General features: G+C 42.4%; 1 long non-coding RNA gene across 1 annotated transcript; it reads right to left on the bottom strand.

The window, feature by feature from the left end:
* Nucleotides 1–5768: 5768 nt before the first annotated feature.
* On the bottom strand, nucleotides 5769–12472 carry LOC143934469 (uncharacterized). The gene is made up of 2 exons (XR_013263274.1): nucleotides 11981–12472; nucleotides 5769–8109 (listed from the first exon to the last, which is right to left on the bottom strand). It is a non-coding gene; the product is annotated as an uncharacterized LOC143934469 (long non-coding RNA).
* Nucleotides 12473–13456: the final 984 nt, after the last annotated feature.

Raw genomic sequence — 13456 nt, 5'->3', positions numbered from 1 at the left:
GTTCTGCTTCAACACCTTGACTTGAATAGGTGGGTGTAATTTATTTTGGTTTGCCAGCACCTAGTTGTGATGGCTGCATTTGTTTTCCTTTTTTTCAGTCTTATTCATGCCAGTACCATCATTCGAATAACAAACTTTCTATCACAGGGTGACAACACTCACTGTAAATGTGGTAGAACTATACTAAAATTTCTCCCACCTATATTGTGGGGATAAGCAGAGGGGGAGCTCTGCTTATCTCCACAATATACAGTAGGAGGGAGACATTCTAAACTGAGAAGGACTGATGAGACTGTACAGTAGAGTGCATAAGACACGGGACTGAATTTGCAAAGTATTGTTTTGTACTTATCAAATTGAATTTGCAAAATGCTTTCAATGGTATTTTAAACCCAGCCACTCTTGTCACTTGCCTCACACCTAATAACTCTCTGCTGCTTGGGGCTCAGGTAAGTATTAGCCCTTGTACACACGGTCGGAGATTCCGACGGAATGTGTCCTATCGGACCGTTTTGTCGGATATTCCGACTGTGTGTGGTATGCATCGGACTGTTTCCGTCGGAATATCCGTCGGACCAAATTTTCCAACTTGCTGGAAGTATTTTCCGACAAACTGGTCCGATCGGACATATTTCGATCATGTGTAGAGAATTCCGATTAGACAAATTGCCACGCATGCTCAGATCAAATTCCTACATCAAAGCTATTGGCTACTAGCCTGAACGTAGTCCCGTCGTAACGAAATAACGTCATCACGTTCTGAACGATCAGATTTTCCGACAACTTCGTCCAACCGTGTGTATACAACAGTTTCGGACAAAATCCGTCGGACAAAATCCAACGGATTTGGTTGTCAGAATGTCCGACCGTGTGTACAAGGGCTAAGGGGGGCTGGGGGGGGGGGGCTGCTGCTCACAGAAGGCTTTTTTATCTTAATGCATAGAATGCATCAAGATAAAAAACCTTCTGCCTTTAGTACCACTTTAAATTAAACTATGGCTTGTGCAGCAGTGGAGTTGTGCTTTACATTTACAATTAGTAAAGTGGGCTCTTTTCCAGAAAAACAGGCAATTATATCATATGGCCGTTTAAAAGCCAACTAAGCATTTTCTCTAATGAATAGAAGCCTGTACTGAGAGCATATGAAGACTGCCACTGTCAACTTTTCCTTCTAAACATGCCAAAAGCTTGGCTGTGGCAGCATAGATCCAGTGACCCAGGAAGGGATGTACTGTCCTGGTACAAGCATAGAGATCAGGAGTCCCGACTTGTCTTTGACTTCTCTCTGACTTTCTAATCTGCAAGCTTACTTTGTGTCAATGTCTCAGAAAGTATTGATGACAGAGACAGCCAGGCAACTATAACTCTTACGATAAGGCCTCCTGCCTCCACACTGCTAAACAAACCTACTACAACACTCTCATCATAACCCTCTCATCCAAACTTTGTCAACTCTTTTCTATCCTTAATTCCTTATTTCACCTCCCACTGCCCCCACCCACCAACTTGCTTACCGCTCAACAGATTGCCAACCATTTCAAAAGCAAAATCGACACCATTTGCAAGGAGATATACAGCATTCAACTTCCTCCCCTACCCAACACATCAGGTCCAACACTGCACTCAATACTCTCCTCCTTCTGCCCAGTTACCACCAATGAAGTTGATAAACTCCTCTCTATGGCCCACCTCACCACCTGTCCCCTGGACCCTGTCTTCTCACAATTATTGCGACCACCTTCCCACTCTACCCTAAACTCCCTAACCCACATCTTCAACCTCTCCCTCTCCTCCGGCACCTTCCCCTCCCTGCTCAAACATGCACTGGTTACCCCATACTTAAAAAAACCTTCACTAGACACCACCTGTTTGAATAACTGAAGACCCATCTCCCTGCTCCCATTTGCCTCCAAGCTCATTGAATGCCTTGTCCATGACCGAATGAGTCAATACCTCACAGACAACAACCTTCTCAACCCCCTACAGTCCGGCTTCCATCCACAACATTCTACTGAAACTGCCCTAACTAAAAGTCACCAATGACCTACTAACTGCTAAAACCAGTGGCCATTACTCCATACTCATACTCTTAGGACCTCTCCGCTGCCTCCGACACAGTTGACCATCTGCTCCTCCTCAGCAAACTACACTCCTTTGGCCTCTGTGATTCTGCTTTATCCTGGTTCTCCTCCTACCTATCTCAGCGCACTTTCAGTGTCACTTACAACTCCATCTCCTCTACTCCTCTTCCTCTCTCTGTGGAGGTACCCCAAGGCTCTGTCCTTGGGCCCCTCCTATTCGCGCTCTATACATCTTCCCTAGGCCAGTTGATAACCTCCCATGGCTTTCAATACCACCTCTATGCCAATGACACCCAGATCTATCTCTCCACTCCTCAACTCACCCCCTCAATCTCCTCACAGATGTCAAACTTACTGAATGACATCTCAGTATGGATGTTACACCACTTTCTCAAACTCAATCTTTCTAAAACTGAGCTTGTAATATTTCCTCCTTCCCGGTCTCCCCCATGACTTCACCATTAAGATCAACAGCACAACCATTGGTCCCTCCACACATGCCAGGGTTCTGGGTGTAATCCTTAACTCTGACCTCTCCTTCAGCCCCCACATCCAATTACTGGCTAAATCCTGCCGCCTTAACCTCCGCAACATCTCCAGAATTCGACCATTCCTGACTAATGATGCCACAAAGCAACATATTCACGCCTTAATTATTTCCTGCCTTGACTACTACAACTCTCTTCTTAATGGCCTACCCTTACACAGGCTGTCCCCCCTTCAGTCTTTATGACATTATGAATGCTGCTGCTAGACTAATACACCTCACTAACCGATCTGTGACTGCTGCCCCTCTCTGCCAAACCCTTCACTGGCTTCCCCTACCCCACCATATAAAATTCTAAATACTAACCGCAACATACAAGGCCATCTACAACATCGCCCGCAGCTACATCACCAACCTCATCTGCAGATATCGCCAAAATCGTCCCCTCCGCTCTTCCCAGGACCTCCTGCTCTCTAGCTCCCTTGTTAGCCCCTCTAATGTTCGACTTCTCCAGAGCCACTCCCATCCTCTGGAATTCCCTGCCCCGGTATATCTGATCAGCCCCTAACCTGTCCATCTTTAGGAAATCCCTCAAAACTCACTTATTCAGGGAAGCCTATCCCACACCCACCTACAACCCCATCAAATCATTCCCCGCATCTATTACCTTTTGTACCATCACCCCCTCTCTTTAGAATGTAAGCTCTACGAGCAGAGAACTGTACTGTAAGTGTACTGTCCCCCCTCTACATGGTAAAGCACTGCGTAAACTGTTGGCGCTATATAAATCGTGAATAGTAATAAAAATAACAAGGTCAGAAATGGTAGCCATAGCATTATATTTGTCTCAGAAATCCCTTAAATAAATGTATATATAAATGATATATTTTCTTTTTGGCGAGCTTGAATAGACCATTAATGTCCTTCCATGGTACTACTACACCTGATATAAGCATTTTGAAAGAATGAATCTTGTGACATTAATATTAAATGCATTTTTAAAATTTCGCCTTGGCCAAAATCATTAAAAATAGATTTTATTTTTCACCTCTGAGCTCTCTGCTTGGTACATAATTTGTAGAATAAAAGAAAAATGTCTTTTATTTATAAGTTGTCAAACAGGTCCAAAATGCTCATAGAGTTGTTGCTTAATGAAAATGCCCTTTACTCCATTATGCATATATTCTTGGTATCATTTCATTGAGACATTTTTCTTATGTATCTTCAGTAGACATGTGCATTCGTTTTCATCCAAATGCATTTTTGTCCTAATTTCAGGGATTTTTGTGTGCTTTTTAACAAACGATAACGAATGCACAGAATCCAAAATCCAAAAGATCTAAAATAAAAAAAAAAATGCTTTATTTTCGTATCCAATATAATTTTGTATCATTGCAACAACAGCTTGATATGGATAGATAGAAGGTTTGACCTGGCGGTGACAATAGCGATCTGTGTTTATCGAACCTGCGGTTGAATGTGCCTAACCTAACTCTATTAGTCCAAGATTATTCAACATAGAGAGAAAAGATTCGACATTATAGAGGCATGAAGATTCGACAAAGCAGCCAAAAACATGTGATTGCAGCGAGCAGACATTTCCAGTAAAATGCTCCGCCCATAGGCTATAGAGGAATTCTAATGTTGTTTGACTACAATCCTAAGCCCTTGTACACACGGTCGGAGATTCCGACGGAATGTGTCCGATCGGACCGCTTTGTCGGATATTCCAACTGTGTGTGGTCTCCATCGGACTGTTTCCGTCGGAGTATCCGACGGACCAAGTTTTCCAACTTGTTGGTAAAAATTTTCCGACAAAATGCTCCGATCGGACATACTCCGATCATGTGTAGAGAATTCCGATCGTACAAAGTGCCACGCATGTTCAGATCAAATTCCTACACCAAAGCTATTGGCTACTAGCATGAACGTAGTCCCGTCGTAACGAAATAACGTCATCACGTCGGATTTTCCGACAACTTTGTCCGACCGTGTGTATGCAACAGTTTCGGACAAAATCCGTCGGACAAAATCCGACGGATTTGGTTGTCGGAATCTCCGACTGTGTGTACAAGGGCTTAGAATTCTACTATAGCTCGTGGGTGGAGCATTCGACTGGAAATGTACTATTGCAGCATTGTACAGTTTAGCTGCTTTGTCAAATGTTCTTAGAACATCCAACAGACACCATAAGCCTTCAATTGACAGATTTAACCTTAATTAATTTGGATTTTTTGGGCGAATGCATTTTTTAACAAAAAAAAAAACGAATTTTGGGAGTAACTAAATGCATTTATTTATGAAACTGAAATTAGGAAACAAAATATTTCAGTGTGCACATGTCTAATCTTCAGGCGAGTGAACTTAGTAGGTAATAACTTTCACCACTTTAAACTTACAAAAAATATAAAAAAAAATTAAATGTTTAAAGTCAACCTTTTTTTCATTTTGGATATTGAATATTATTGAGTATTGAATTCTTAAAACCTCATTCAGTTTTTTTTCCATCTGTGTCCTATAAGAAAATAATAACCTTTTAGATACACTCTAATAAATAAGTTAAAAATAAGTTAAATATTTAATTTAACCGCTTCCCGTCCGCCTCACGCAGATATACGTCGGCAGAAGGGCACGTACAGGCAGATTAACCTACCTGTACGTGGCCCTTTAAGAGGCAGCTTGTGGGCACTCCCGTGCCCACCGGGAGCTCCGTGAGCGTTACCGCAGGTCCCGCGGACTCTATGTCCCCGGGATACCCGCGATCATCTCACGGTAAGGAAGAATGGGAAATGCTGATTTAAATAAGTATTTCTCCATTCTGCCTAATAACACTGACACTGATGACCGCACCCTGTAATTACAGGGAGCTGTTTACAGGTAGCCCCCCCCCCACAGTTAGAATCACTCCCTAGGACACACCCCTACAGCACCACCTAGTGGTTAACCCTTTCACTGCCAGTCACATTTACACAATAATCAGTGCATTTTTAATTGCACTGATCGCTGTATAAATGTGAGTGGTTCCAAAATTGCACCAAAAGTGTCCGATCTGTACGCCATAATGTTGCACTCACAATAAAAATCACTGATCGATGCTGTTAGGTTGCTCGTCTTCTGTAAGTAACCCCTGGTAGCCTAGGCTAGGATTGAAGGGCGGAGGTCCCTTTCACCGGTGGACAAAACATTACACATACACACTATTGTACGTGAATAATGAATGTGCATATTGAAGCACACACAACAGTTTTATTTAGTTTGAGCTGAAGGACAGCCCTGTGGTTTAACCAATCAGGTAATTCATACATACATCGACATTTTTCTTAAACTCATGACATTATCTAAGTCAAAGGTGAAATACAGTCTTCTGATAGTAATTTCGTCATTTCAACATCTGCTGACTGACCATATTCTTGCGTAACCAGTCCTATCTTAGCTTTGTACCTCTTACCGCAGACAGATGCTTCCTAATATGTCAACATCTTGCATCTTAATTCTGAACTTAGTGAAATGCACGCCTAAGCATATTATCTTAGACCTTTAACCTAGTATATCTTTTTGGTAACCTTAATAAGTATTCCCTTATAATCCTTCCTTTGATCATTCTGTGATTTACATAATGATCATTCCTTTTCTAATTTAATAGCACAGGCTTCATACTCCGAACCCTTGTGCTCTTGGTTTCTATACCATACCGTTGGATCCTTAACAATGGAAGTGAGTTTCAGATCCTTCGGAGCGACCGTGTTTCCCTTTTTACATAAACATTTGATTATCTTATAACAGGCATATAAAAATAGAATGAAGAGAATCACAGTGACAATTGTCATGGCAGCATTTCGGAGCCAAGATATTAATCCCCCAAAACTAAAACTGCTCGAGAAGGGATCCCAGTTTTTTCCTATGTTCCTTGCCTCTTTCTGTAGTTTATTTACCTCTTCCCTGTGTTGGGCAATAACGTCATAGTAGTCTGGGACTTCGATGCTGGTATTATGAATCCAGGTACAGCACTCATAATCCTCAGTAGTCTCACAGAGGCCAGTAAGGGCTGCACTCATACTTTCTATAGCCAACTCATGTAGTTCTAGTTGCTTCCTAATTGCCCTAGTTTCTAGATTTAGTTTGGTTATGTCATCAGAATTTTCCTCCAGAATCTCATCAATTATGCCAGTGTAATTATTTAATCTTTTCATTAGGTCAATTCCCCACCCTGTCCAGGAAGGGAACCATGCCCAGGCCATATCTTTTTCTAAAAACAATTCTCGTTTATTACGGTGTCTAAGGGGATATCTAGGATGCATGCTGGCTTCAAGGAGGTGACTTCCCTTGTTATCCCCTAATACCCCCATGATAGGAACCAGGGCTGCAAGGTAACACCACCCCTGGGGTTTGGTTGGGATCCAGGGGTGACAGAGTTTGCCGCAGCATATATATATGGTATTTCCTAGAGCTAGGGGTCGTTTATGGAACACGTTCCTAAGAGTATCAGAAAGGCCAGAGAGCACCAGTATTGACATTAATTGGTGTATTGTAGTCTTGGTACTGGAGCTAAGAAAGTCTAAAAAGGTGGCATTTAGGGTGGGATCTGAAGTATGGAAGAAAGAAGGACTGTTAAATGATGTCATTGAAATGTTAAGTTTTGCTTGTTTGCAAACCTCGGCTCCATCTGTGGTGTTTCCCAGTCGGAAACACCAGTCTGGGAAGTGGCTTCTACCTATAATTTGGAAAGTGAGGGTTTTATTTGGACGGGTCCTAGTAACATTCGTTAGGACGATAGGGGGTGTTCCATTAAGGAGGGGGGTAAAATTCAAGGGGACTGCCATGAGAGGGATTCTAGCTGTACTGGGATGTAGCTTGCTGCAAATCCAGCATTTCTCAAAACCAGATTTTTGAGCATAGCTATATTTGAATTTTAGTAGTAACATCTTGTTAGTCAGTCCCTTAGGTGACTCATTAACGGGTACAATACTTCTACTATGTCTTTGGCCGGGGGTATTATTCATCTTAGGTGGTCCACATATCCCTTTTAATAGACCTAAGTCTTCTGGATGATATATACAGTTGGCTATAAACCATGTGGGCAGGAATACAAATAGTACCAGACTACCCCAAAGGCATACAGCCTTCCCTGACACTGATGGAGAAAGCATCTTTGTTTTTTTAAAGTTCTGATTATTTGTTATCTAAGAGTTCTGTTCTTCTTCTTCGTTTCTCATCCCGGCAGTTGTTGGCTCTGTTTTGTCCTTTTGAGGGGTGTGGGATCTTCCAGGGAAATTTGTTCTATGCCTCTCTGAACTTCTTGTAGATCTTGTTCTTGGGAGTTGCTGCTCTCTGTCACTGCCAGGGGCTCTGGAGTCGAGGGAAGCTGGGGACACTTTTTAAGACGGCTGGCGTGGATCCAGGTGTTTCCTAGGTCTGTTAACACTGCGGTCCTGGATACCTTTTCCACCTTCCATGGTCCTGAGAAAGCCGGTCCGATACTCTTTCTTTGTGCTAATTGTTTGATCAGCACTTTATCCCCAGGGATGAAGGGATGCGTTGGTTCTGTGGGAAGAGGGAAAAAGGTGACAGAAACTTGTTCGTTCATTTCATGAAGCATAATTACCAGGTTTTTCACGTACATTTCCTGTTGGGAATAAATGTCAATATCAGTGTCTTGGTCTAATGGGGGTAATTCTATGTTTGCGGGGATTCCCATGAGGACCTCAAAGGGTGATAGTTTTGTTCTTGCATGTGGATCTTCCCCTCTTTTGACCAAAGACCTTCAGGGTCTTTGGTCAATCCTTCCTTTGTCCAAAAATGGACATCATCTTCTGTGGCCATTGATTGCATCTGTGCTATGACAGTTTTAAAGTTAGGTGCTGCGAAGTGTTCCTTGAAAAACATTGTTGTGGGGGCAGGTGGGTTAGGGGAAAAGGCAGCAGCTCTTTTAGCTTCTCTGTCAGCAAGAGCATTCCCTTTTGAAACACGACCGCTGTCAGAGGAGTGTGCCTTTACTTTAATTATGGCTACCTTTTTTGGAAGAAGAATGGCTTGGAGGAGAGCACTAATCTGTGTGGAGTTGGCAATTATTTTGTTGTCTGCTGTTTTAAAACCTCTATTGGCCCATATCACACCAAAATCATGCACCACTCCAAAAGCATATCTACTGTCTGTGTAGACGTTCACCTCTTTACCGGTGAATAGAATGCAGGCCCTAGTGAGGGCTTCTAACTCTGCTACCTGGGCTGAAGAAGGAGGTAATGATTTTGCCTCCAGTACGATGTCTGGTAGTTGAACAACTGCATAACCGGTTAAAAAGGTGGAGTCAGAGGGACGTGAGCAGCTACCGTCAACGAAAACATCCTCTGCACCTGAGATAGGGGTGTCAGTGAGATCCGGTCTGGGACTGGTAATAGCAGCAACCTTTTCCGAACAGTCATGTATAATGTCTGGGTCATGTGGTAAACGCAACATGGAATGCAAAAGGCGCACAGCGGGGTTGCTGGCAGGCACATATTTGAGTGTGAGGTTATCAGTGTTCATCAGTGTTATCTCATAACCACTAAGTCTTTGCGAGGTCATATGTTGGGTATTCATGTTCTGAATAAGATGCGTGACTGAATGAGTGGTATAGAGAGTCAATGGGTGACCTAGCACTAATTTGTTTGCATCTTGTACAGCCATTGCACAGGCAGCAAGATTTTGGAGACAGAATGGCATTCCCTGTACTTGGATGGGGAGTTTTTTTTTTTTTTTTTTTTTTTTTTTTTGATAGATATGAGACAGGGCGATACCCTGATCCATGTTGTTGTGTTAGCACGGCGGCAAAAGAGCTTCCTGAAACTACACAGTACAGCTGAAAAGCTTTACCATAGTCTACCAATCCCAGGGCGGGTGCACATGACAAACTGTGTAGTAAGGCTTTAAAAGCTTTTAGTCTGTCCTCTGTCCAGTCTATCAATTTAGGGGCGGTTGACCCAGTAGCCTCTCGTAGGATACCATCATAGTGAGAACAGTCAGGGATCCATTGGCGGCAATATACAATTGCACCCAAAAATGAGAGTAGGGCGGCCTCGTCTTTTGGCGGACTGAGAGCTTGTAGGGCTGCGGCACGTTTAGGTGACACCAGCCTTGTTCCTTCCTTTAGAATGCACCCTAGGTATTCTACCTGTGGCTGGCACCATTGTATTTTCTTCCTTGAGGCTAGATGCCCGGCGTGAGCTAGGTGTTGTAACAGTGATGTTGAATCGACCGCACAATCTTCAGCAGTTCGACTGCACAGGAGCAGGTCGTCCACATACTGTATTAGTACCGACCCACGCTCAGAAGTCCAAGACTTGACAGTCTCGTTGAGTACCATAGAGAAGGCGGCTGGACTGTCTACATACCCTTGCCAGGTTAGTTGGCCCCCGGCCCAGGAGAAAGCAAACATAGGTTGGGCTTCCTCTGCAATGGGAATGCTAAAGAAAGCATTCGCTAAATCAATTACTGTGTAGCATAGAGAGTCTGCCGGTATGCATGAGAAAATAAAAGTGATGTCTGAGACTAGGGGTGGGAGGGGAATCACTTGTTTGTTTACTGCTCTGAGGTCTTGGACGAGTCTCCACTCGCCACTGGCCTTCTTTACAGGGTAAATGGGTGTGTTCCAGGGACTGATGATTGGTCTCAGGATACCTTTTGATATGTAATCATTAATTTGAGGGGAGATGCCTTGGACTTTCTCTGGGGGTAGGGGATACTGTTTTTGATATTGTATCCCTGCATCTGATCGCATTTGGGGTGCATATGGTGTGCAATTAATAAAGCCCACACTACCTTTGTTTTCTGCCCAAATTGTGTGATGGTCAAGGGAGGAAGGTATCATTAGAAAGAAACTCCTGTGTGCATGTCTTTTTGGGAACCCTCTGTGTGCATGTCGCTTAGGGCCATGTAAGTCACATAATGGTGAACTAGCGGTAAGGGAACCTTCTTTATTAAACTTAATGGTAATACACAGTTGTGCCAAGAGGTCTCGTCCCATAAGGGGCACAGGGCATGAGGACAAGACGGCAAAAGTTTGGGTACATAATTTCTGTCCTTCTGGAGTGGCTACAGTCAGTGGTGGAGTGATGGGATGGGTGACAGGTGTCCCATTAATACCAACAGAGTTTCCCTCGGTGCATTATTTGTGGCTGTGTAGGATATTGGGGTAGTGGTTGACGAGGGTTCTGGTATGGCAGATAACGGGGATACTGTGGGCGGGTCTGGGGGTTAAATCCCCTGCCTCTGCCTCTTGCTCTAATCTGTCCAGTCCTATAAGGGCACTGGGATTTCCAATGTCCTTGCTGTCCACAATTGCCTATATTTTCCAAGGCATTTGTTCCATGCACAGAAACAATCCTTCATGTATTGTGGGTCAGCCCCTTTGCAGGGAGGATAAGAATGCTTATGTACCTGACAAATTTTACTGACTTCTTGCCAGTCTTCCTCTGAACAAGGACCTTGGGGTCCTGGGTCATGGATTCCCAATTGGTGACACCTTTCCCGAACTTGTGTCCAAAATGGTTCTACCTGGGGGCCAGGGATCATATTACTGACAAATTCATAGGGTGATGGGGTGGCCATGGCTTGGGTTGCTGCAGAATTCCCCATCTAGTAGTCTGGGCAGTGTGTGTCTAGTGGCAGGACACAGGTGATAACACCTGGTTTGTCCAACAATCCGGTCTCTGGTCTGGGAGTAGGATCCCTGATCTTTTTTGGGGCAGATGGACTTATATAAAACTATGAAGATTTACCCTTAATATACGATGAAGGGTAAATTTTTCCTGGTGGCGGGATATACCCCTCTTACACCAAGTCTGCAAGAGAACCCCCCTGGTCTGGTGGTCAGTAAAATCCACTTGTCATCTATTCTTAGGAAGAGTAGACCTAACGTGCAATGGGGGCAGGCGGATGCTATGTCACTACAAGAGGGCTCCTCATATTCTGCACTTATTTAAACAACAACAATTATTTTCCTTATACTCTATATTAAAACTTATACTCTATATACTTACACGTGTACCTAGAGAGAAACAGACATATTCTTAATATACTTTAAGACATGACATAACCGTATTGCAATACATTTATCAATTTATAGTGCACTTTTTAAAAAAAAAAATTTTTTTCAAATGGGCGTCCACTCCACCAATCCCTTTGTCACGGGCGTAATCTACTACTTCCCGTGTTAAAAATACTATCACCAATAGTTTTAAGTCAGACCAACCTAGTCGGACTCCCCTAAACCTATAAATTCCTTGCGAGCCCTTTTAACCTCCCGAGGGACCAGCCTAGTCCACCGCGAAGGCACAGTTACTTCTTTTAATTTTAAACTAAGTTCGTAGCGGCCGCCCGGACAGAGTAAGTGTTTACACCATTCACCAATCAGGTAAAAAAGAGTAAAGTGACTTACCTGTCGCAAGACGAACCCCACTTTTCTGGTACCAAAACTGTTAGGTTGCTCGTCTTCTGTAAGTAACCCCTGGTAGCCTAGGCTAGGATTGAAGGGCGGAGGTCCCTTTCACCGGTGGACAAAACATTACACATACACACTATTGTACGTGAATAATGAATGTGCATATTGAAGCACACACAACAGTTTTATTTAGTTTGAGCTGAAGGACAGCCCTGTGGTTTAACCAATCAGGTAATTCATACATACATCGACATTTTTCTTAAACTCATGACATTATCTAAGTCAAAGGTGAAATACAGTCTTCTGATAGTAATTTCGTCATTTCAACATCTGCTGACTGACCATATTCTTGCGTAACCAGTCCTATCTTAGCTTTGTACCTCTTACCGCAGACAGATGCTTCCTAATATGTCAACATCTTGCATCTTAATTCTGAACTTAGTGAAATGCACGCCTAAGCATATTATCTTAGACCTTTAACCTAGTATATCTTTTTGGTAACCTTAATAAGTATTCCCTTATAGATGCCATTACTAGTAAAAAAATAATAATAATAAAAATGCCATAAAACTATCCCCTATTTTGTAGACGCTATAACTTTTGTGCAAACCAATCAATAAACCCTTATTGCAATTTTTTTTTACCAAAAATATGTGGAAGAATATGTATCGGCCTAAACTGAGGAAAATAATATGTTTTTTTATATATTTTTGGGGGATATTTATTATAGCAAAAAGTAAAAAAATAATGCATTTTTTTTTCAAAATTGTCGCTATTTTTTTGTTTATAGCGCAAAAAATTTAAATTGCAGAGGTGATAAAATACCACCAAAAGAAAGCTCTATTTGTGGAAAAAAAAAGGACGTCAATTTTGTTCTGGAGCCACGTCGCGCAATTGTCAGTTAAAGCGACGCAGTGCCGAATCGCAAAAAATGCTCTGGTCTTTGGCCAGCCAAATGGTCCAGGGCTTAAGTGGTTAAAAAAAACAAAAACAAACGAAAACCTATAGTGGGACCATTTGTGAATTGAAATGGGTAGGTGCAAGTTGGATGAATCATTTTTTTTTTTTTGTTTTAGACAAAATATTGTTGAGTTACTAAAGGTAAGGTCGCCTCAGATACTAAGCGTTGGCACAACTGCACTTACAAAGTTCAACAGTCTATTTGCCTTTTAGTAAATCAACCCCTTAGTCATCTTTTAAGGTAGGAAGTAAGAGAATGGACAACCCCTTTAAAATAATAATAATAATAATAATAATAATAATAGGCAGCGTTTTTGTTTCTATTGTAGTATATTTTTGAGTAGATAATTTTATGTGTATGAGAAGCTGACAGATAAACTAGACATTTTTGGCAATAGCGCTTGCCAGTGTATCTGCATTAAATATTAACTGGAATTCAAAGATAGAACAAAATGTAGATCTGAGATGAGAGCAAAACCAAACAAGGCCTTTTGCAATTATTAACACAATGTG

This window comes from Lithobates pipiens, unplaced genomic scaffold, assembly GCF_037356315.1.
Source record: "Lithobates pipiens isolate NorthernLeopardFrog02 unplaced genomic scaffold, aLitPip1_a1.2 Scaffold_27, whole genome shotgun sequence".
Classification (NCBI taxonomy): Eukaryota; Metazoa; Chordata; class Amphibia; order Anura; family Ranidae; genus Lithobates; species Lithobates pipiens.
Note: the sequence above shows the minus strand (reverse complement) of the source record. Positions and strands in the feature narration are given on the sequence as shown.